At 46.6% G+C, this 24,937-nt stretch overlaps 1 protein-coding gene across 1 annotated transcript in view; it reads left to right on the top strand.

Annotated features, from left to right (window-relative positions):
* The first annotated feature begins 273 nt into the window (after positions 1 to 273).
* Positions 274 to 24,937, top strand: part of AGT (angiotensinogen) — a 45,881-nt gene continuing 21,217 nt past the window's right edge. The window contains exon 1 of the mRNA XM_077289120.1: positions 274 to 552. The gene's annotated coding sequence lies outside the window, so the exon portion shown is untranslated. The remainder of the gene's footprint in view (positions 553 to 24,937) is intronic.

The following is a 24,937-nucleotide window of genomic DNA, read 5'->3' as shown; positions in this document are numbered from 1 at the left end:
TGCGTTTAAACCTGAATTTTCAGGTTTTGGTTATCATTGCCCGGATAAATATTTGTAATTTTTTTCCACTTGTGACATGAAGCAACTTCATGTGACTTTCTAACGTTTTGTAATAAAAACAGAAAAAAAGTTTACATCTGTGTTCGCAAATAATGGTTTCTACATGATAATACCAGCTTAATACAGACTGAGCTTGCATTACTTCTCCCTAGGAAACAGATGTTAAGCCTCCTGCTTTTCCAATAACACAAGACGTCTCCCTTGTTTGTTTAGGTTTTGTCTTTCTGCTTTAATATGAAGCGAAGAGTTCAACATATGATGAAATCCCTTCTCCTGCCTGGGGTCCGAGTGCAGGTGGGCCATGTTGGTGGCCCTACAAAATGTAAATAAAGAACAGCGAGTGGTCACAGAACATTCTGAACAGAGAGGGGCCCACACTGATGGGTTAATGAGCAACCAAAGTTACGCAACGGCTGATATAATATCTGAAGCAACATCTCTGCTTGATCCAGATTTCAAGAACAAGTCAAAACCGGAGCACGTTACCAAAAGGTAAGTACCAATTTAATATTAAATAAGGTCTACTCCAACATGGCATTCAGAGTCTTTAGGTCATACACCATTTATACATGTACATCCACAGTGAGACAGTAGATAAAATTGATTAAAATTAGCACTGAGGGGCTTGGGGATAGATGTAGATAGTTCAGCAATTTGTAGAAGTCCCATGCATATCACAGCAGCAAGTTCTGGGGTCCTGATGCTGAGATCTATGTTCAGCATTAGAAGGGTTAAGCTGCTGCTAGCAAGGCAAAAAATATCATATAAATCACACGGTTGTGCACGGTTAGATGACTCCTGCCAAAATAAATGACTACATAGAACATACAAGAATGGAGAAGCCACCAAAGCTTTTGGACACCGCTGTATTTTATGCCTTTGCTTGTAAATTGGTTCCTGTGACATTTTTAACTTGTGCTCAGTTAAATTATCAGCCCAACTGTGGAAAAGAAAGATGTGAATTCTTTGCCCAACCCTACAGAGATGATGATTAATGGGGAAAAAAAGCCACGTTTCTTATTTCTGCGAGGTGGTTAGTGGCACCTTGCGGGACTGCTGGCATCCCAGGTCCAGGCACAAAGGGGCTGCTGTACTTTGTTAAGCAACTTCAGATGCTTTGGGGGAAATTTATTAGGCTACTTGCTCCCGTTTTCTGGCAGGAAAAAAAAAGCACTCATTTCAGCACATCTATTTTGCACAATAACTAGTGATTTTATTATTAATTTTATGTAGCTTATGCCATTGTTGTAAACGCTGTATGAGACCTACCATAAGCCCAAAGACTAGACTTACTACAGAAGAAGGCTTATACTAGAGAGGCCAGCATAGACTTCACTATGTAGCGCAAAGATAGCCCAATCAGCATCAGGTTTATAAAAAGGCGGACACTTACTGTAATATATTTGGCGCGTCCTATTCCTAAGGGCTTCTGTCTACGACTAGCATATGAAACGCTAATATTAGTAAATTCCCCCTTTTGACCTTTACCAAACGTCACATCTTCATCTGTGCAGTTTGATACTGTGCTAGAAACTCATGGAATTGAACAAAGGGGATTTCTTAATTTTGTTCTTGCGATGTGTGGGGGTCACGGTGCCATTTAGTTTTTTGCATGCTATTAACAAGAAGAAAGAAACAATCTTATAAGTTGTTTTTACATCCTCACCTATTTTAACTTAACCCCTTCACCACCTTGAGATTTCCCATTTTTGCTCCTCTTCTTCCCAGAGCCGTACTTTTATTTTTCCGTCAATATGGCCATGGGTGGGCTTGATTGTTGCTGAGCAAGTTGTACTTTTTAATAACACCATTGGTTTTACCATATAGTGTACTGGAAAATGTGAAAAAATTCCACGTGGGGTGAAGTTGCAAAAAAAAGTGCAATTTGCTGTTTTTGTTTTTTTTTAAATGTTCCCCAAATGCTAAAACCGGCCTACCATTATGATTCCCCAGGTTAGTATGAGTATGTAGATATCAAATATGTATAGGTTCTTTGTTATTTCAGTAGTGAAAAAAATCCAAAGTTTGTAAAAAAGAAAAAAAAAAAAGCGCCATTTTCTGAGACCCGTAGCTTCTCCATTTTTTCAGGATCTGGGGCCGGGTGAGGGATTATCTTTTGTGTGCCGAGCTGATTTTTTAACTGATACCATTTTGGGGTAGATACAATAACAGGCGATGAAAGCATCGTATTTTATTGCAATGTTGCAGAGACCAAAAAAACGTAATTCTGGCTCTTGGATTTTTTTTTTGCCATTTACTGATTGCATTAATTATTTTTATATTTTGTTAGATCGCACAATTCTCACAGCAATACCAAATATGTGTATTTTTTTATGTTTTATTTTGAATGGGGTGAAGGGGGGTGATTAAAATGTTTTATGTTTTCTTTTCTTTTTTTTTTTACTTTTAACAATTACTTTACAATAGTCTCTTTAGGAGACTTGAGCTGCGATCTTCTGATCGCTTGTGCTACACATAGTAGGGTTGCAGCCTATCTATGTGTAGCAGAAATGATCATCTGCTATGAATGCTGGCCATGGGCCAGCGCTCATAGCAGATCTGCAATGACAACCACTGGGGTTTCCCGCAGGCCCCCAGTTGTCATGCCAACCCTCATGATCATGCGGCAGGGGCGTTGATGGGCCCATGTTAAATGATGCTGTCAGAGATTGACAGCGGCATTTAACATGTTAACAACTGCTGGTGGATCACGATTCCACATAAGGCTGTTAGGGGCTCAAATCAACGGTCGTGCCTGAAAAGATGCGGGTTCAGCGCTGGAGCCTGCATCAAAGAAAGGGAACTAGACCTATGATTTACCTATACATCATAGGTCGTAAAGGGGTTAAAAGGGTTGTCTGGACTTGGGGCAGAAGTCACTCTGTGACTGCAGACTTGTGAATCCCCACAGCATGTGCACTATGAGGATTCTCTAGCTGTGGGTGGATGACAGCAAGTATGTGATTTGCATTCATGCAGTCATGTACCGACTAGATGTGGGCGGCCTCTCCATGCAAGTGTATTGAGCAAGGCCAGACACGTCTAGTCAGAATGTGTCTGGAAGTATGCAAATCACATTATAAGGCTACGTTCACATTTGCGTTGTGCGCCGCAGCGTCGGCCCCGCAGCGCACAACGCAAACAAAAAACGCAGCAAAACGCATGCACAACGCTGCGTTTTGCGCCGCATGCGTCCTTTTTTTAATTGATTTTGGACGCAGCAAAAATGCAACTTGCTGCGTCCTCTGCGCCCGGACGCGGGCGCCGCAGCGAAGCATGCGGCGCAAAACGCAAGTGCGACGCATGTCCATGCGCCCCCATGTTAAATATAGGGGCGCATGACGCATGCGGCGCCACTGCGGCGCCCGCCGCTAATGTGAACGTAGGGTAAGCTGTCTTTTGACCATATACTGCCGACAAAAGGAGAATCCTCACAGTGCAGTGACTGCAGACTTGTACTGTAAGGCCGGACAATCCTTTTAAATCTAATTGAATACATGAGACATTGCCTTTGCATTGCAGAACAAAAATAGTGCCTTGCTTTTAAATTTTGCACCTATTTCATTTAGGTGGTCACACTGGTCATACACATTTCCTTCCTGCATTGTATTCGTAGACAGTAGAGCCAGATATGTGTGCACTATGTTCGCTGAAAGTTAACTTTTAAAGAATGACATCTACTATTAATACCCGGGTGAAAGGCTATGTGCACATGTTGAGAAAAAGGATGCAGAAATTTCTGCACCATGTCTGCATCTCTTGGCAGGAAAAACGCAGTTGCAAAAATGCACATTTTTTATGCAGTTTTTGCCCTGTGTTTTTTGACTGATTTGAGTGAGGTCAATGGTGAAAGACGCAGTGCAAAATGGCACAGAAAATTGACATGCTGCAGATTATTTTCTGCACCAAATCTGCAAGTCAAAAATACTTAACGTGTGCATGATAATTCAGGTTTCTCTTTCACTTTGCTGCCATCAGGATCACTTCAGGTTTTGCTAGCAAATCTGCATGGCAAAAGAGCACTAAATCTGCAATGTGTGCACAAGCCCTGAGGGCAGGGACCGACTGGGGCTCAAATTCAGTCCTGGCATTTGAAATCACACAGGCCCTTGCTGTTCCAATCCCGAAGCACCAGGTGGGATATATTACTAAGATTACCCTGCGTGGAGGAAAGCAAGATTTACTACAAGGCCAATATTTCTAAAGATACCTTCATCACAACCCTTAACAGTATGGGTGTCTTGGTCTTGAGAACACTGATTCTGTTAACAGCGCAGCAGACAACGCAGCCCACAACCAGAGAGGCCCTTCTGGCATTTGCCAGAATTGCCAAATGGCCAGTCCGGCCCTGCCTTAGGGTATGTTCAGTAAACGCTGTGGGTTGGATGCTGCGTACATCCGCAGCATCAAGATGTTACGGCATAGTGGATGGATTTTAAGAAATCCCATGTCCACTATGCGTGCACTGGCGCTCATGGCTTCCCTGCAGAGACGGACATGCGGCACGTCTTTCCAGACTGCAGCATGTCTATTTATCTTGCGGAGACGCTCAGTCTCCGCAATATAAATATCACCCGTCCAATGTATTGGGTGGGGTGATTCCGCACGGTTCAATGAACACAGCCGGAATCACCTGCGTTCAAAAGCCAGCAGCGCTTTGGACGCAGCGGACATGTGCTGTGTCCAAAGCGCTGCCGATTATTGACCGTGGGGACGTAGCCTTAGGGTATGTGCAGACGTTCAGTACTAGGCAGCGCTTTGGACACAGCACATGTCTGCTGCGTCCAAAGCGCTGCTGTTTTTTGAATGCAGATGATTCTGCATGGGTTAATTGAACCGTGTGGAATCACCGCACCCAGTACATTGTATAGGTGAAATTTATCTTGCGTAAACTCGCATCTCCGCAAGATAAATAGACATGCTGCAGTCTGGAAAGACACGCCGCATGTCCGTCTCTGCGGGTGAGCAGCGGGCGCCACTGCACATATAGTGGGCATGGGATTTCTTGAAATCCCATCCCCTATGCTGTAACATCTGGACACTGCTGGTTGGACGCTGTGAATGTACACAGCGTCCAACCCGCAGTGTTTACTGACCATGGGAACATATCCTTACAGTACAGCTCTCCCTCTAGAGCCCAGGGAATGGCAGATGAATACAAAGCCTTACCTCTGCATGTGTAAAGTAGCTATCCTGCCTCATAGAGACTAAAGGTACCGTCACACTAAACGATATCGCTAGCAATCCGTGACGTTGCAGCGTCCTGGCTAGCGATATCGTTTAGTTTGGCACGCAGCAACGATCAGGATCCTGCTGTGATATCGCTGGTCGTTTAACAAAGTTCAGAACTTTATTTGGTCATCAGACCGGCGTGTATCGTCGTGTTTGACACCAAAAGCAACGATACCAGCGATGTTTTACACTGGTAACCAGTGTAAACATCGGGTTACTAAGCGCAGGGCCGCGCTTAGTAACCCGATGTTTACCCTGGTTACCAGTGTAAAATGTAAAAAAAACAAACAGTACATACTCACCTTCGCGTCCCCCGGCGTCTGCTTCCCACACTGACTGAGCGCCGTAAAGTGAAAGTGAAAGCACAGCACAGCGGTGACGTCACCGCTCTGCTGTTAGGGCCGGCGCTCAGTCAGTGCAGGAAGCGGACGCCGGGGGACGCGAATGTAAGTATGTACTGTTTGTTTTTTTTACATTTTACGCTGGTAACCAGGGTAAACATCGGGTTACTAAGCGCGGCCCTGCGCTTAGCAACCCGATGTTTACCCTGGTTACCCGGGGACCTCGGCATCGTTGGTCGCTGGAGAGCGGTCTGTGTGACAGCTCTCCAGCGATCAAACAGCGACGCTGCAGCGATCGGCATCGTTGTCGCTATCGCTGCAGCGTCGCTTAATGTGAAGGTACCTTAACACGGGCACAATAGCTTTTACTAAAATTCTGACCTGCTAAACTTGTCCCAGTCAGCACAGCAAAGCTAAGGACTAGAGTTGAGCGAATTTTTCAAAATTCAGTTTGGGTTAGAATCGGCGGTGAATGTTGTAGTTGCAATATTCGCCGAACACAGCCGAATTACCTGACGAATTGGATTGTTACATCCAATATCGACCTAAAACTATACTCCAGTCCTGGGATTGCTTCACACCAGAGAGCAGCCAGGATACCCCATATCACTAGTATTTCTACAGTATATTTTCTACAGGGAGGCCTTTTATAAGTAAATTTTAACCCTTTAAAGAAACACTCCACATTTTTTTTATTAATTAAATGTGTATATGTAGTGTAGTGTTATGTATTAATATACTCAGCTACTGCTACATTCTCCAGTGTCCAGAGCCGTTCTTCTCTGTGACGTCACCGCTCTGAAGACTGGCCGGGATCACGCTGAGCTCTGACTGACCCTGAAGTGATTTTTACAATGTAATCCTATGGAGCATTTAAAGGGAATCTGGCACTTGAAAAATGCTATTAGCCTGCAGATATGGGGTTAATCTGCCAGATAATAGCATTCTGAAGCTGCTGAGAGTCCGCACTGAGAGCCCGGCAACCAGGACAAAATGAATTTTATTCCTCCTGGAAGGCTCACCATTTCAGCCACAGGACAGGGGTGGTACCAGCGCGGGTTCAGTCACCGCTCTGTGTAGAGAGAGTGGCAGCTGTAGCAACATCCCCAGCACTGACTGATAGCGGGCTCATCATTAGGGTTGGCTGTCAGTCAGTGCTGGGGGGCACAGTTACAGCCACCACTCTCTATACACAGAGCGGTGACTGAACGCTGAATACTGCCGGGAGGAATAAAGTTACTTTCGTCCCGGCAGCAGGGCTCTAAGTGGCAGATTCATAATGCTATTGACCTGAGGATTAACCCCGTATCTGCAAGATAATAGTGGGTTTTCAGGTGACAGGTTCTCTTTAACATAGAAAGTTATTCTGACTTCTGTATGTAAGACTTAATTTAATTTTTAATTATTTAGACGTGAGAGTCCTCATTGGTTACTACCTTTTAATGGCTAACTGAAAAGATGGTAACAAATTGCAAGTTTTCGCGACTACGCAAGTCCCTTCATCAGGCAAAGACTATAGCAAATTCTGAAGAATCACATATGGAGCGCCCGCCAGAGCCATGGGGTACTTGGTACCGGGTCCGGTACTTAAAGGGATGTGTCACGGCGGCGGTGACCCGGTCCATGGCCATGGGTGCCCAATTAAAAGGGATGGATCTTTAAAGGGGTTTGAATAAAGTTTGTAAAATAAGAAATATTCGTGACTAGGGTTGAGCGACTTTTATTTTTATAGGATCGGGTCGGGTTTCACGAAACCCGACTTTCTCAAAAGTCGGGTCGAGTGAAATCGGCCGATCCTATAAAAAAGTCGGGGTCAGGGTCGGCCGAAACGCGAAACCCAATGCAGTGCAATGGGATACTATGGTTCCCAGGGTCTGAAGGAGAGGAAACTCTCCTTCAGGCCCTGGGATCCATATTTACGTGTAAAATAAAGAATTAAAATAAAAAAAATTGATATACTCACCCTCTGACGCACCCTGGTAGTAACCGGCATCTTCCGTTCCTAAAAATGGCGCTTGAAAGACCTTTCGAATGCTTCACGGCTTGTGATTGGTCGCGGCGGCCCACGTGACCGCTGAGCGACCAATCACAAGCCAGTGACGTAATTCTCAGGTCCTGTTCTGGTTCTCAGGTACATGAGAATTATGTCACGGCTTGTGATTGGTCGCTGAGCGGTCACGTGGGCCGCCGCGACCAATCACAAAGCCGTGACGTCATCAGAAGGTCCTTCACGCGTTCATTCTTAAGAAGGAAGGCTGCCGGAAAGAAGCAGGACGCGTACGAGGGTGAGTATATACCTAATAGGAATATACTCACCCTCGGCTTCTTTCCGGCAGCCTTCCTTCTTAAGAATGAACGCGTGAAGGACCTTCCGATGACGTCACGGCTTTGTGATTGGTCGCGGCGGCCCACGTGACCGCTCAGCGACCAATCACAAGCCGTGACGTAATTCTCATGTACCTGAGAACCAGAACAGGACCTGAGAACGTCACCGGCTTGTGATTTGTCGCTCAGCGGTCACGTGGGCCGCCGCGACCAATCAAGCCGTGAAGCATTCGAAAGGTCTTTCAAGCGCCATTTTTAGGAACGGAAGATGCCGGTTACCAGCGGCGATGTCCAGGCTGCGTCGGAGAGGTGAGCATATCAATATTTTTTATTTTAATTCTTTATTTTACACTTAAATGTGGATTCTGATACCGATTTCCGATATCGCAAACATATCGGAACTCGGTATCGGAATCCCGATACCAGATTCAGAAGATCGCCGACCTCATGGCCGACCCCACACAGGGGTCGGGTCGGGTTTCATGAAACCCGACTTTGCCAAAAGTCGGCGACTTCTGAAATTGGTCGACCCATTTCGCTCAACCCTATTCGTGACGCCACCTGTGGTACTCGGTCAGGGAGGACCGACGCTGCTTAAAGGGGTCCTCTGGGGTGATCTTGTGGCAGCAGGGATGGTATGGCTTACCACAGGTGAAGCTGGGTCCCCAGGGCTCCCGTGTGGTTGGCAAGGATGGTGTGGTACCGGTAAATAAATGGTGGACACGGAGTTGCAGTCTCTTTACCTGGTTTACTGATGGTAGACAGCCACTGTCCAAGGTACCAGCAACGGGTGTTGGTGAGGTCCGGCCGGCCTGGAAGCAGTTACAGATCCCTTTTCCAGGTGAGGTTCGTAACCGTAAGCCTTCCGTCTCGCGCTTTTAAGTGAGTTCCTTGCTGCCTGTGGCTTCTGTCAGGGTCCTCTCTCTACTGTCCTGGGACAGTACCTGCATGGTAGGTGACTCAAGCCTTTTTACAGAGTCTCCATCACGACTTGAGCTCTGTGTGTTGCTGTTCCTTCAGGTTTGGGATGCAGACAGTCGACATAAAATCTACTGTCCTCTTGTTCTGCTGTGGGACATAGAGTACTACACAGCCTCGGGCTCCTGGTGCCCGGTTCCTGCGCTTCAGCTTGGAGGGAGCCTAGGCACAGCCCTCCTCCAAGCTCCTTTGTTCTCCTGTGCTTCTCCCTCTGGTACTTGCTATCAATGCAACCAGTCTGTTACTCTTCTCCCTCTTTCCTGGAGCTGCAGCACCACATGTGGCTGCACGACCCCAGATCAGCTCTCACTCCTACAGCCTTCTCCTCTGGTCTCCCTGGACCAACTGCCTGACTCCTCCTCCAGACCAGAATATATATATATATATATATATATATATATATATATATATATATATATATATATATATATATATATACTGTATATATATATATATCTGTGGGAAGCACCCCTGAAACCGGGTTCAGAGCTCCCACTTCTTGCCTGGAATCAGAATGTGTTGCATGTAGGTGTACTACCTGTTAAAGGGATCTTCCTTGCTTCCAGGCATGACATCACCCTCCTAGAAAGGAAGGTAACATCACTGTAACTAGGGCCGGCTCCAGGTTTTTGAGGGCCCCAGGCAAAAGAGTCTCAGTGGGCCCCCCTTTAACAATACCACAGATACAGAAGAGAAATATAGGTATAGTACAATGCCAGATTTCACTTCTTACATGAGTGATAGCTATTGCAAATTCTACAATACCATACAGCAGAGGGGCTTTATATAAGTGAACCCCTTATATGCAAATTTTTGAGACCTACTCCCTCTTCCTCAGTTACCAGTAGACATTTTATTGTTAGCTAAACTTGCTGTAAAGAAAAAACTGCATACATTGAATATGATAATTTTTTAATGAAGAACTTTTTACGGTAAATATTAGAAAGTATTAAGGTAGAACATTTGTAAAAGTTCAAAATGGGTTGTGCAGCGCCCCAGAGTCCTGGTCGTTGCAGTACTGTGGCTCCGCCGCTAAGGGGAGCTATGGTGCGTCTGATGGCACTGAAGGAGTTCATCTGATCAGGTATCACAGACACCAATACATTTCACAGTCGGGCCTCCGGGGGGAGCTAAGGGTTCTATTCACTAGGCCACTCCCCACCATAGTGGGTAAACTGGGGGTCAGGCAGGAAGTTAGATCAGAAAGCTGACTGGGTTGGAACCAGGCAATACCTTGTGGCAGAGGGTGTTGTGGGGGAAGATACAGTAGGGTCTCTGTCAGGGGTGGGATCCTGGCAGAGGCTTGGCAACTTGAACGAACGTAACGGGACCGCGCCTGCTCCGGGTAGCGGCGGTGCCCAAGGAAGGAATAGAAGCGAGATAGATTGTGCTGAGTGAGAAACGAGATCACGCAAAAGGAGAAATACCAGTAGGAGTCGTGCTGTAAGACCGAAGCAACATCCTACTGAGGCGCACTACCGGTGGCCGGAACGCCGAGGGAGTATCATAACATTCAGCTTCAAGCAATACTCCAAACAGCGGCAGGACAGTCAGTCTAAGGCGACTCTAGGGTCCCGGAAGAGCTCCGAGCCTACCCGTCAAACGGGTGCCGTCCCAACCAGAACACCAGGGAGGGACGGAGGATTAGCAGAACATCATCTAATCGAGTTGTGAGGGAACTTAAGAAACAGACACAACAGTTGTGGGGACTTTCTGTAAGCACAGCAGGGAAGGACCGCAACACATAGCGCTAGAAGGAAGGCACAGATTTCCACCTGCTAAGAGAACTCTGGAGGTGCCATTGGACCGGCCGGACTTGCGCAGCCTGGTTATCCGGATTCCGGACTGAGGACCCAGAGATCTTCAGTAAAGAGGTAAAGAGACTGCAACCTGGTGTCCTCGTTATTTACTGCACCGCACCACCACAGCATCACTAATATCATTCATCCATCACATCCTTCACTGTGCGCCCCACGGCAGGGTCACGGACCGGGCCTAGCCACCGTGACAACCCCAGAACAGAGACTCACAGGCCCGGTACCGGGTACCCCTCGGCCCTGCGGCGGTGGGGGCGCTACAACTTGGCGTCACGAACAGGATCTACTTAAGCCTGAAGAATCAGGTCATGTGTGCCTTGGAACTGTGATTTACTGTGATCTATTGTGCTTGGACTGTACTTTATTGCAAAGACTGTGCTGTGCTGTTTGCCGCCAAAAGTTTCCCGCCAAAAACCGCCGCCATTGCTACACCAAAGAAGAAGGGGGGCGTGCCATGGGAGGAGACTACCAAAGTGGCGCCAGAAGCGGTGACCGCCCCCTGCACCTCTTGCTGCAAAGCGGAGACCTGCCTCAAAGCAGAGGAGAACCGCCCCCTGACTTGCAACGGCGGGAACGAGGTGAAGGAGGAGCTCGACCTCGGAGAAATGGCGGAGCCCGGTGCATGCATTGCCGCCGAATGCCAAACAGCGACGATGAGCAGCAAGTGCCCGAGCGACGGCGAGGTGATCCCGGCTTGCCCTCGCCCATCAGAAGCGGACTCGCGTCCACCGCCGGTGAGGGACCCGAACTCCTTGGAGCCGCCAGCGGAGGAGCCGAGTCAACCTATCCCAGCCACGGAACCAGGGAGGGCGGAGTCCCATCAAGAGGTGACTCCGGAGGAGCCGCGGTCCGGGCTGCAGCCGATTCCAGTGTCCTTGTCAACGGGCCGGAGCAACATCAGTGGAATCACATTAGGCGCAGGTATGGACGGCATCCCTACTCCCCTGGCCGATTCTGCTCCCCCGACCGATCCGGCTCCCCTGACCGATCCCGCTCCTGTGACCGCTCCTCACCCCAGCAATGATCGTTCCTTCTTGGTGGAGCGGGTCATCCTCACCTCTAACGCGATGGGGAAGCTAGTGCCTCCGCTACCAACCAAGATGGGAGAACCCCTAGATGTGGGCCTAGACGGGGTGATCCTCCGGTGGGACACCCCCTGGACCGGGCCGGATGGGACCCGGGAGGATGGTCTCACCCTTGCGGTACTTACCTGGGAACAGTATAAGCAATGTCTAATACAACACTGGAAAGATCGAGACGAGACCGAACAGCCTGACACACAACGTAAGAAGTCCACTCCTGGCAGGAAAGACGTGGTAAAGCGGGGAACTGTGTTGGCCTATCACCCGAAGAGGGGATGGGGCTCCATACAGGAACCGGGGCTACCCACTGATGTCTTTGTTACTAGCTATAACGTAAAAAACCCCTGCTGCAGTCGAAATGGCGACCCATTACAAAGGGGGGATCAGGTGACCTACACCCGTCATCGGAATGCACGAGGATGGTGTGCCCGGAACGTTCGACGGTGTGAACCTGAGAGAGCGACCCCTGTTGCCCCGATCGTGACTGATCCTGATTTGCCAGACCTTGTCCCCATCACCACTGTACGCCTTGTAGCGGCTACCGAACTTGCAAGCAGGATTAGCCTTCAAATCCAGACCCGGCTGATCTGATGGCATCTGAGAGACCAACTACCAGTACAGGTGCAGCGGAGGCCGGGGAACGAAGATCAACCCCAGGTTTAGAAGGATAAACCTCGATACCATGAATATGTACATAGTTCTTTACTGCTTGTTTGTTTCCTGATTTTGCTGCTGAACCCGTCCAGGGTTAACTTTTAAAGGGATTCCTTGTTGACCCGGGATCCCTACTGTTTTGTTTCTTTTTCTAAAGTTTTGCACAAAGTTTCCAGAACTGCCGCAATCATGAACAGTGCATGATACAAACTTTTTGTACATAGTTTGCACCTTATTAAAGGTGCTCCCTACTGGTTTTACTTCAAAAAGGACTCTTTGTGAAGATACCACACCGGAACCTTTGCTGAGTATGGACTGGTAGCTTGAGAAGACGTGCTACCTCATAGAGACTTGGTCCCCTCTTAAAGGGGATGTTCATTTGATGCACATAAATGGTGATGATAATGTTTTTATGAGAAAGTTATATGTATCCAACTAGTTAATTGTAAAGAAATGCTGATGATGTTCTCTGACAGAAAGTGAAAGCTAGAAGAAGGATGCAGTGGGCCCGTAGGGGTAGACGTGGTGTCCAGCATGCATATTAGTGAGGAAGAAAATGAGAAGAATTAATGTTCGATAAAAGAAACCGTTTTTGATAATGTTGATAGATAGTGGGGATAGAAGGTGAACCCTGAGTCCTCAGAGGAGCCATATAGAAATGGCTCAGTGCTCTTAAACTGAAAGTAATGTTATGCTCTATACTGTGTATAGTAGTTGAAAAGGCAGTAGGCCCGGGCTGAACGGGGCGGTCCTGCATAGAAGGGAGAGGCAGTAGGTCTGGTGCCGTTAGGACAGGCGGTCCTGCAGATTTTAAGAAGGGGAATGGAAAAGTTAAATTGCCTTATAATGTGATTATAAGAAGGTCTTTAGTGGATTCAGAGTGTATGTCCTTAAAGGCAATGTTAAATTATTGTTCAACAATTTTGCACTTAGTAGAATACCCGGTTGGGTAGAAGCCAGTTATTTATAGCATGTTGCTATGATATTTAACCATGTTTTGTAACGTTCAAGTGTCCTCACCTCCCATAAAGGGAAGCCTGTTTAAATATGCTTATTGTTATTGCACTCAACAAAACTGTATGTCTTTTTGCTAACTTGTATTGTTGTTTTCTTCCCAGTCCCGGAGTACTGTGTTTAACCAGGGGGGAGTGCAGCGCCCCAGAGTCCTGGTCGTTGCAGTACTGTGGCTCCGCCGCTAAGGGGAGCTATGGTGCGTCTGATGGCACTGAAGGAGTTCATCTGATCAGGTATCACAGACACCAATACATTTCACAGTCGGGCCTCCGGGGGGAGCTAAGGGTTCTATTCACTAGGCCACTCCCCACCATAGTGGGTAAACTGGGGGTCAGGCAGGAAGTTAGATCAGAAAGCTGACTGGGTTGGAACCAGGCAACACCTTGTGGCAGAGGGTGTTGTGGGGGAAGATACAGTAGGGTCTCTGTCAGGGGTGGGATCCTGGCAGAGGCTTGGCAACTTGAACGAACGTAACAGGACCGCGCCTGCTCAGGGTTGCGGCGGTGCCCAAGGAAGGAATAGAAGCGAGATAGATTGTGCTGAGTGAGAAACGAGATCACGCAAAAGGAGAAATACCAGTAGGAGTCGTGCTGTAAGACTGAAGCAACATCCTACTGAGGCGCACTACCGGTGGCCGGAACGCCGAGGGAGTATCATAACATTCAGCTTCAAGCAATACTCCAAACAGCGGCAGGACAGTCAGTCTAAGGCAGGCTGTCTAACTTAAATCACCTATGCAGTCTTGGGGGGCAACCTGTGGAGAGGGGCGACTCTAGGGTCCCGGAAGAGCTCCGAGCCTACCCGTCAAACGGGTGCCGTCCCAACCAGAACACCAGGGAGGGACGGAGGATTAGCAGAACATCATCTAATCGAGTTGTGAGGGAACTTAAGAAACAGACACAACAGTTGTGGGGACTTTCTGTAAGCACAGCAGGGAAGGACCGCAACACATAGCGCTAGAAGGAAGGCACAGATTTCCACCTGCTAAGAGAACTCTGGAGGTGCCATTGGACCGGCCGGACTTGCGCAGCCTGGTTATCCGGATTCCGGACTGAGGACCCAGAGATCTTCAGTAAAGAGGTAAAGAGACTGCAACCTGGTGTCCTCGTTATTTACTGCACCGCACCACCACAGCATCACTAATATCATTCATCCATCACATCCTTCACTGTGCGCCCCACGGCAGGGTCACGGACCGGGCCTAGCCACCGTGACAACCCCAGAACAGAGACTCACAGGCCCGGTACCGGGTACCCCTCGGCCCTGCGGCGGTGGGGGCGCTACAGTTGCATATAGCACAGCCACGTAGTATATAGCACAGCCAAGTAGTATATAACACAGCCCACATAGCATATAGCACAGCCCAGGTAGTATATAGCACAGCCCATGTAGTATATAGCACAGCCACAGATCATATAACACAGCCCACATAGTATATAACACAGCCCATGTAGCATATAGCACAGCCACGTAGAATATAACACAGCCCATGTAGTATATAACACAGCTCACGTAGTATATAGCACAGCCACGTAGTATATAACACATCCAACATAGTATATAACACAGCCCACGTAGCATATAGCACAGCTGCGTAGTATATAACACAGCCCACGTAGTATATAACACAGCCCACGTAGTATATAACACAGCCACGTAGCATATAGCACAGCCACATAGAATATAGCACAGCCCACATAGTATATGACACGACACAGCCAACATAGTATACAGTATAACACAGTCCACGTAGTATATAGCACAGCCACGTAGCATATAGCACAGCCATGTAGCATATAGCACAGCCACATAGCATATAGCACAGCCACGTAGTATATAACACAGCCCACGTAGCATACAGTATAGCACAGTCCACATAGTATATAGCACAGAAATGTAGCATATAGCAGCCCACATAGCATAGCACAGCCACATAGCATGTAACAGCCCACGTAGCATATAACACAGCTCACGTAGTATATAGCAGCTAAGTAGTATATAGCAGCCACATAGCATATAACAGTCCACGTAGTATATAATACAGCCACGTAGTATATAACACAGCCAACGTAGCATATAGCACGGCCACGTAGCATATAGCACGGCCATATAGCATATAGCACAGCCATGTAGCATAGAGCACAGCCATGTAGCATAGAGCACAGCCACATAGTATATAGCAAATCCCACATAGCATATAACACAGCCCACATAGTATATAGCACAACCACATAGTATATCACACAGCCCACGTAGTATATAGCAGCCACGTAGTATATAACACAGCCACGTAATATATAGCATAGCCCACCTAGTATATAGCACAGCCACGTAGTATATAACACAGCCACATAGTATATAGCAGTGTGGGCACCATACCCTGTTAAAAAAAGAATGAAAATAAAAAAATAGTTATATACTCACCTTCTGGCAGCCCCAAGATCCAGTCCAGGCTTTAGCGATGCTCCCGCCATCTCCCATTCCCAGTGATGCTTTGCGACAATGACCTGTGATGACGTAGCGGTCTCGCGTGATCCTACATCATCTGGGGTCATTTCGCAAGGCATTACTGGGAACGGGAGGATCGGGAAGGCTGCGTGGGCCGCCAGATGGTGAGAATAGCAGGGGTTTTTTTTAACATTATATCTTTTTACTATTGATGCTGCATAGGCAGCATCAATAGTAAAAAGTTGATCACACTTGCCAAAATGGGCCCCGGCACTTGCCCAGGTGCGCCGGGTGCTGACGCCGGCCCTGACAGTAACAACCAGTTACCTGGGGTGTTACTCTCCCCCCCCATTAAATCCAGTACTACCGGACTGGGAAAAGAAACAAAAACAGTACAGGTAGATAGTGCAAAACATTTTGGATATGCATATCAACAGGTTAAACAGGTAAACACTTTTGCTTCCCTTTATGGGAGGTTCTTGGCTTGAAACATTACATAAATTATCATTTACATAAGTGCAAACATAGCAAACATTTTAATAACAAGGTGTCCTTGTGCACCAATAACAGCAATGATGCAGGGTACCCGTTATAAACCCCCAACATAGGTCTTGGGCAGGCTGCAAGCCATAACATACAGACCTTGTCTTCGGTCACGCCAAATGGTTTACGGTTTTTCTTCGGTCTTAGAAAGCAAACAGGGTTCCACACATGCTACCGGCGCGTGGTACAACCAACAAGGGGCACCTTAAGAGGTGCCAATTATTTACAGGGAGAAGTTTTCAGGTATTCACCATTCATTACCCTACTGTCCTTTTAATTTCAACAAACATTAATAAACATACTCAAAGATTTTTAAACCAGGTAACTCTGTTTCTTATTTCATTTTAAAAGGTAGGTCCTGGTGACCACTGCTTCCTGACTGGGGAAGTTCCTTTTTATATGTCACAACAGGCGACTCTTCTGTGAACAGTCCACTAACAGGGGTTTGTTGTAATAATTATAGGGGTTAACTCAGGAGACTCTTTGCGTGGAACAAGACAACTACAGGACACAGTTTTATAAGTGGTAAAGTCTATATTATCACATGGTGATTCAAACAGGTGCAAAGAGAAACTCAAGTCCACAACACTTGGTGTAAATATTAAATGCAGCTTAGCAGTCTATAGGGAACTTCAGAGGAAAATGCAATCACGCAGAAAGTCTATGAAGCACAATTATTCTTGAGGATACTTGACACGAATAAGTCCTTGTTTTAGTCCAAACACAGATAGCTATGCTTATAAGGCAGTTCAAATAATATCTTAGCTCAACCAGGGAGGCCTGGGTAATAGTCGCAGGTTTTTGCAGAGCAGAAACAGCTTACATATCCAGCAAATGCAGATGGAAGTAAACACGAGCAGCAGATGAAGGAGGATTACTGGAAACTGGTGTATGCAGCAGGAACTCAGAGCAGAGTAGCAGGATCACCACACAGGTTCACAGGAGCAGGTACAAAGCCAGGGAGTCACCAGGGTCAGGAGCTGGATGCAAGGCAGAATACTCTAGCACAGACTGAAGACTGGGGTGGAGTTTTATAGCAGGAAGACACAGTGCACATGAGACCAAAGACGCCATCTTGGAAAAGGGCAGTAATGCACAAAACGTAATAAAAATGTTCAGAGTCCTGACATTACTCAATTACACTTAGAAGGGGCCTCAGGACGATCCTGGACCTGGTTTCTCAGGGAATCTCTGATGAAAACGAGAAATCTTTTGTTGGGCATTGATGTTTTCCACAGGTTCCCAAGAGTCTTCCTCAGGCGGATATCCCTGCCATCTTATCAGATATTGGAGCCAATTCCTGCGAATCCTGGAAGCAATAATTTCCTCCACCACAAATTGTTCTTGCCCATCAATCACCACAGGCTGCGGAGGTGGCACAACACGTCCCTGGAAGGTATTAGGAGATACAAGCTTTAGTAAAGATACATGAAAAACTGGGTGTACCTTCATAGTCCTAGGCAGCTTCAGCCGGCAGGCCACAGAGCTCACAATACCGTTGATCTTGAAAGGGCCAATGAATTTCTGTCCAAGTTTTTGTGAAGGAACGTTTAACTTCAGATTCTTAGTTGCTAACCACACGGAATCTCCTACCTTGAACATGAGTGCAGGTTTACGGAATCCATCACCCGATCTCTTATAACGTTCTTGAGCTGTGGTCAGGGATTCCTTCAGAACCTCCAGATTTTGCCTCATCGCAGTCAGCCTTTCCTCCACTGCCGGAACCGGAGAATTAATCGGAGACCTAGGTAAGATACACGGATGATAACCCAGATTGGCAAAGAAAGGTGTAAATTTAGTGGAGGCGCTCTGAGAATTGTTATATGAAAATTCGGCTAACGGCAGCAACTCCAACCAATCATCCTGGAGATGGCTGACATAGCATCTTAGATATTGTTCCAACGTCTGGTTGGTACGCTCAGTCTGACCGTTTGTGTGGGGATGGTAAGCGGAAGAGAGACAGACATTAATATTGAGTGCAGAGCAAAACCCCTTCCAGAATATCTTGAAGTGAACTGTACTCCACGGTCAGAGATGATCTCATCCGGGACCCCATGCAACCGAAAGACATTCTGTATAACCAAGTTCACTGTATCTTTAGCTGAGGGGAGGCCGGTGCATGGAACAAAATGAGCGGCTTTAGTCAGGTGATCAACAACCACCATGATTGTATTCATGCCTCCCGATGTAGGCAGCTCCACAATAAAGTCCATTGATATAGACCCCCAAGGGCGGGATGGAACAGGTAATGGTTGCAGAAGACCCGTAGGTGCCACATGAGGAGTCTTGTAATGAGCACATACCTCGCAAGAGAGAACATAGTCCTTGGTATCCTTCAGGCAAGTTTGCCACCAGAAAAATCGGCTCAGGAACTCTTGTGTCTTCTGTACCCCCCTGTGACCAGCCAACTTGGAGTCATGTACCAACTTGAGGATCTGCAGACGGACGACCTCAGGGACGTAGATACGTCGATCTCTGAACCACATGCCACCCTTAAAGACAAGATTAATATCCACAGGTGGGTTGGCCAGAAATACATCACCGTCATAGGCCTCCCTGCACTTCTTCCACAAGTCCTGATCGTGGATAACTCCAATGAAATTGGCATCAGATAGAATTGTCTTGGACGGGGCTCCAGGTACGGAATCCGCAGCATGGATTCGGGATAAAGCATCAGCCTTCCCATTACGAGAACCTGGACGGTACAAGATAACAAAGTCAAATTGATTTAAAAATAAGTTCCAACGAGCCTGACGAGGAGAAAGACATCTAGCGGATCTAAGGAACTCTAAATTGCGATGGTCCGTTAGCACTATGATCTGTTGTGCAGCTCCTTGTAGATGATGCCTCCATTCTTTGAAAGCGGCAATAATAGCCAACAATTCCTTGTCTCCCACGTCGTAATTCTTCTCTGCTGAGGTTAGTCTACGGGAAAAGAAAGCACAAGGATGTAGCAAACCCTTCTCTCCAGTTCTTTGGGAGAGAATAGCCCCCAAAGCATTATCAGAAGCGTCCACCTCCACAATGAAAGAAAGTGTTGGTTCTGGGTGTATCAACAGTGGTGCTGAGGTGAAACAGATCTTAAGCCGATCAAAAGCTTCTTGAGCCTGTGATGACCACTTAAAGGGCTTTTCCTTCTTTGTCAAGGAAGTAATGGGACGAACAATATCAGAAAAATTTTGAATAAAGCGTCTGTAGAAATTTGCAAAACCAATAAAACGTTGGACCTCCTTAACGTTCTTGGGTACTGGCCAGTCAAGGATAGCCTGAATCTTACCAGATTCCATGTTCAGCCCCTGGGGAGAGATGATATAACCTAAGAACTGTATCTCAGAATGATGGAACTCGCATTTCTCTGGCTTAATATACAGATGGTTCTCTTTCAGATGTCTTAAAACAGTTTTTACATGTTCTTCATGTTCCTGTAGAGAGTCAGAAAAGATTAGTATATCGTCCAAATAGATCACCACAAACTGGTCCAACAAATCTCTGAAAATGTCATTAGCAAGGTGTTGAAACGTTGCAGGGGTTTTACAAAGCCCGAAGGGCATCACAAGATATTCAAAGTGTCCATACCGGCATCTGAATGCTGTCTTCCACTCATCCCCTGGACGAATATGCACCAAATTATAAGACCCATGAAGATCTAGTTTAGAGAACACCTTAGCATGGCGGACTCTTTCCAGTAATTCGGGAATCAGAGGCAAAGGGTAACGGTTTCGTATGGTTACCTTATTGAGTTCCCGATAGTCAACACAGGGTCTCAGGGTCCCATCCTTCTTTTTTACAAAAAATATAGGTGCCCCTGCTGGTGAGGAAGAAGGACGTATGAAGCCTTTGGCCAGATTTTCATCAATATACTCCTTTAAGGCTTGAAGCTCAGGTGCCGCCAAAGGGTATACGTTACCAAAAGGAATAGCTGCCCCAGGAAGCAGCTCAATGGGACAGTCATAATGCCTATGTGGAGGAAGCTGATCTGCATTCTTCTTGTCACAGATGTCAGAGAACTCTTTACATGCTGAAGGTAAAGTAAATACCTGTACATGTGGTTCCGTAGCCGTGGACTCAGGGACAGCTTCTGTTAACGCTGAGTTGCTCCTTGTTGGAAAGATAATCTCCTTGGTCTCCCAGTTGATAATTGGGTTCTGAGAACACAACCAAGGAATGCCTAAAATCACAGGAAAATGAGGAGAAGAAATTAACAAGAAAGAACGTTGCTCCTGATGATTAGGCTCCAACAAAATTTCAAGGGGTACGGTCTCCTGATCCACAGGCCCAGAGATTAAAGGTGACCCATCCACTGTTTCCATGGTAATTGGAGAGGCTCTTTGCTGAATTTCAATACCATGTTCCTTGGCAAATGCGATATCCATGAAATTGCCACCTGCACCAGAGTCAATCATAGCTGCACTGGAAATCCACTGTCCTGAACACAGGATCTTAATTGGGAGAGAACAGTGAGAGTTCTTTTCCTTAAGCTCCTTGGGGGGTGAAGTCACAGAAAGTGAATTGAATACAGTGTTTAAAGGCAGGCTACATTCAGAGATGTCAGATTCATCATCACAGTTGTCATACTCCCCTACCGCTGCTAGCACTTTGTTAGACCATCTGGGACACTTAGGACAATTGATCAGAAAATGGTCAGACTGGCCACAGTATAAAAATAGACTTTCACGAAGGCGATGCTCCCGGCGCTCATTAATCTCGCACCTCTGAACAGAATCAATTTGCATGGGCACCTCCTCCACCTCCCGAGATGTTTTACCTGCAGGCTCTTTGGAAGGAAGGGAAAAGTTAGAAATACGGTTATATGCAGCAAACTTCTCCTGCCTACGCTCAGTAAGGCGAATGTCTATGCGCACACAATGCTGTATAAACGTTTCTAGCTCTTGTGGTGACTCAGAGCGAGCTAATTCATCTTTTACAATACTAGACAGACCCCTTTTAAAGATAGGTAATTGTTAGTGTTGAGCGATACCGTCCGATACTTGAAAGTATCGGTATCGGAAAGTATCGGCCGATACCGGCAAAGTATCGGATCTAATCCGATACCGATACCCGATACCAATACAAGTCAATGGGACACCAAGTATCGGACGGTATCCTGTATGGTTCCCAGGGTCTGAAGGAGAGGAAACTCTCCTTCAGGCCATGGGATCCATATCAATGTGTAAAAGAAAGAATTAAAATAAAAAATAGGGATATACTCACCCTCTGACGCGCCCTGGACTTTACCGCCGTAACCGGGAGCCGTTGTACCTAAGAATGCGCGCTTGAAGGGCCTTAGATGACGTCACGGTGCTCTGATTGGTCCGTAGCGGTCGCGTGACCGCTACGCGACCAATCACAAAGCCATGACGTCATCTAAGGCCCTTCAAGCGCGCATTCTTAGGTACAACGGTTCCCGGTTACGGTGGTGAAGTCCAGGGGCCGCCGGAGAGGTGAGTATATCCCTATTTTTTATTTTAATTCTTTCTTTTACACATTGATATTAATCCCGATACCGATTCCCGATACCACAAAAGTATCGGATCTCGGTATCGGAATTCCGATACCGCAAGTATCGGCCGATACCCGATACTTGCGGTATCGGAATGCTCAACACTAGTAATTGTGCATAACTGTCCCAATTGGTATCTACCGCTAATCTCCTAAATTCAGTAGCATACTCAATAACAGAAAGTTTAGCCTGGCGTGAAGACAATAAAGCAGATTCAGCGGTTGCACGGCGATTAGGATCATCAAACATTAATGCCACAGCGGCCAAGAAATCATCCAAGTTATTTAACTGTGGGTCACGAGACTCAATCATCGGATTCGCCCAGGCGAGCGCTCTTGAGGTCAGCAGCATTATTACACACAATACTTTGGATCTATCATTAGGAAAACGGTCAGCATGCACATCAAAATATAGCATACATTGATTCACAAAGCCACGAAATTTGTCGCGATCACCATTAAATCTGAATGTGGGCAACTTAGGTGGGCTAGCTGGTGGCGGTAGCCCAGAGGGTAAAGTCGCTTGTGCAGCTATTTGCGTGCTTATGTCCTGAAAAGCCCGTCCATACTGTGAATCTATGCCAGCAAGTTTGTTTTCCTGGGCTGCCATGCGGGTGCTTAAGTCCTGCAAATTTTGTCCAAACACTTGTTGATTGTGTTCAAAGCTTCCAAACTTCTTTTGCAGACCTTCCACATCTTTCTGCAATGATCTAATTATGGAAAACACCTGCTCTAGTCTGCTTTCTGCAGTCATTGTTCCAGCAGTCTCCTTTTTTTTTTTAGGCTAGAGTATCCTGTAATAATTATAGGGGATAACTCAGGAGACTCTTTGCGTGGAACAAGACAACTACAGGACACAGTTTTATAAGTGGTAAAGTCTATATTATCACATGGTGATTCAAACAGGTGCAGAGAGAAACTCAAGTCCACAACACTTGGTGTAAATATTAAACGCAGCTTAGCAGTCTATAGGGAACTTCAGAGGAAAATGCAATCACGCAGAAAGTCTATGAAGCACAATTATTCTTGAGGATACTTGACACAAATAAGTCCTTGTTTTAGTCCAAACACAGATAGCTATGCTTATAAGGCAGTTCAAATAATATCTTAGCTCAACCAGGGAGGCCTGGGTAATAGTCTCAGGTTTTTGCAGAGCAGAAACAGCTTACATGTCCAGCAAATGCAGATGGAAGTAAACACGAGCAGCAGATGAAGGAGGATTACTGGAAACTGGTGTATGCAGCAGGAACTCAGAGCAGAGTAGCAGGATCACCACACAGGTTCACAGGAGCAGGTACAAAGCCAGGGACTCACCAGGGTCAGGAGCTGGATGGGATGCAAGGCAGAATACTCTAGCACAGACTGAAGGCTGGGGTGGAGTTTTATAGCAGGAAGACACAGTGCATATGAGACCAAAGACGCCATCTTGGAAAAGGGCAGTAATGAACAAAAGGTAATAAAAATGTTCAGAGTCTTGACATTTGTGTAGCCTGGGTATGCACCCTACTCTCACTGGTTACACCTGTTTTGGCACGCTCTTCTGTGCACCTTTTTACGTTCAGGGGATAATATCCCCTTTCACCATTGTGCCAGGTGAATGTCACTTTGTCTCCTGGGTAAAGGTCACCGTGTGGGTGTCCGTTTAAGAGACGCGATTCAACGTCTCTTCGGTTAATTAAGAATTCTGTATGCTCTCCATGTTCCTTAATAAACCAAAACTTTGTCCAGGTTAAATGAAACCACAGTTCCTTTCTTATTGGTCCTCTATCCATGGGTCTAGCTTTGCGGGACCAGGCTTTAGCCAGCATATTACGCTTCTCCATTGCCTCCCATCTGACTCTGCGCTCTTTATCCTCTGCCACAAGCTTTAAGATCTGCCGCCGGCAGTATTGCTCCTTTTTTACCATCTCTACGCAATTGGCTGCTGCTTGGTCCTCTTCTGGGAATCCCATAATGTCCGTCTTAGGGTGCCTCCAGTGTTTGGCTTCCTACTGCTTGCATGCCCTCAGGGAAAAGGGTTCAGGTACCAGCGGGTCTGTGAGTATAGCCCCCAGGTCTATTATGTGGTCCCAGGTTACAGTGGTAACTACCTGGCCAGGCGTTAGGATTGGCGGGAGTTCTAAGGGTCCCACCAGGGTCTCTTCAGCTACCAGGGAAGTTTCCATACCTGTCTCTCTGGTGCCGATCTCCCTCTCCACCTCTGCTGGGGTCAGGTGCGCTGGTTGCAGGGCCTGGTGCTGCAGTGTCTTGAGCAGCGTCTCCTTCTCTGCTTTCGCTAGTGTCAAGGGTGTGGGCTCCAGGTCTTTCATGGGCGCTGCCATCCTCTTCATCAGTGCCTCTCTTTCCAGCTCTGCTGGGGCTGTGTACGCTGGTCACATGGTCTGTTGTCTATACAACACAGCACAGAGAGAAAGAAAGCAATAGATAAGACCATCATTTTTAGTAATGTGCTTTTATTTATATTTTTTTGCTACGGGACTACCATTTTCAGTGTGTCATAACCAATAAAAAGATTTTCAGAGATATCCATTAAAATATTTTCAAGATACAATAGCCATCTTGAACAAATAGAGGGAGCTCTGTGTTTCTGGCACCTACAACAAAAATCTATTTTGGATAAACTACTGTTTACTGTAGCAATCAAAACTATTCAACCTTCATTGTAAATTAAGTTTTTAAGCACAAACTTTCTACAGTTGCAATAAACCAATGAGGCAAGTAAATGACCGTGACTAATAAAACAAGTGATTTCTCCAAATTCAACACAAAATGCCACTTACTAGCTACTGCAGTCTCAAAATTATTCAACCCTTTCATGACAGATGGGTTTAGTACCTAGCAGTGCCCCTTTGGTTATTATGACCTGCTGCAAGCATGGTGCATAACCAGATACCAGCTTCTGGTAATTTTACTGAGGAATCTTTGTCCATTCCACATGGGCAAT

This window comes from Ranitomeya variabilis, chromosome 2 (genome assembly GCF_051348905.1).
Source record: "Ranitomeya variabilis isolate aRanVar5 chromosome 2, aRanVar5.hap1, whole genome shotgun sequence".
NCBI classification, from domain to species: Eukaryota; Metazoa; Chordata; class Amphibia; order Anura; family Dendrobatidae; genus Ranitomeya; species Ranitomeya variabilis.
This window is presented reverse-complemented; position numbering and strand designations above follow the sequence as displayed.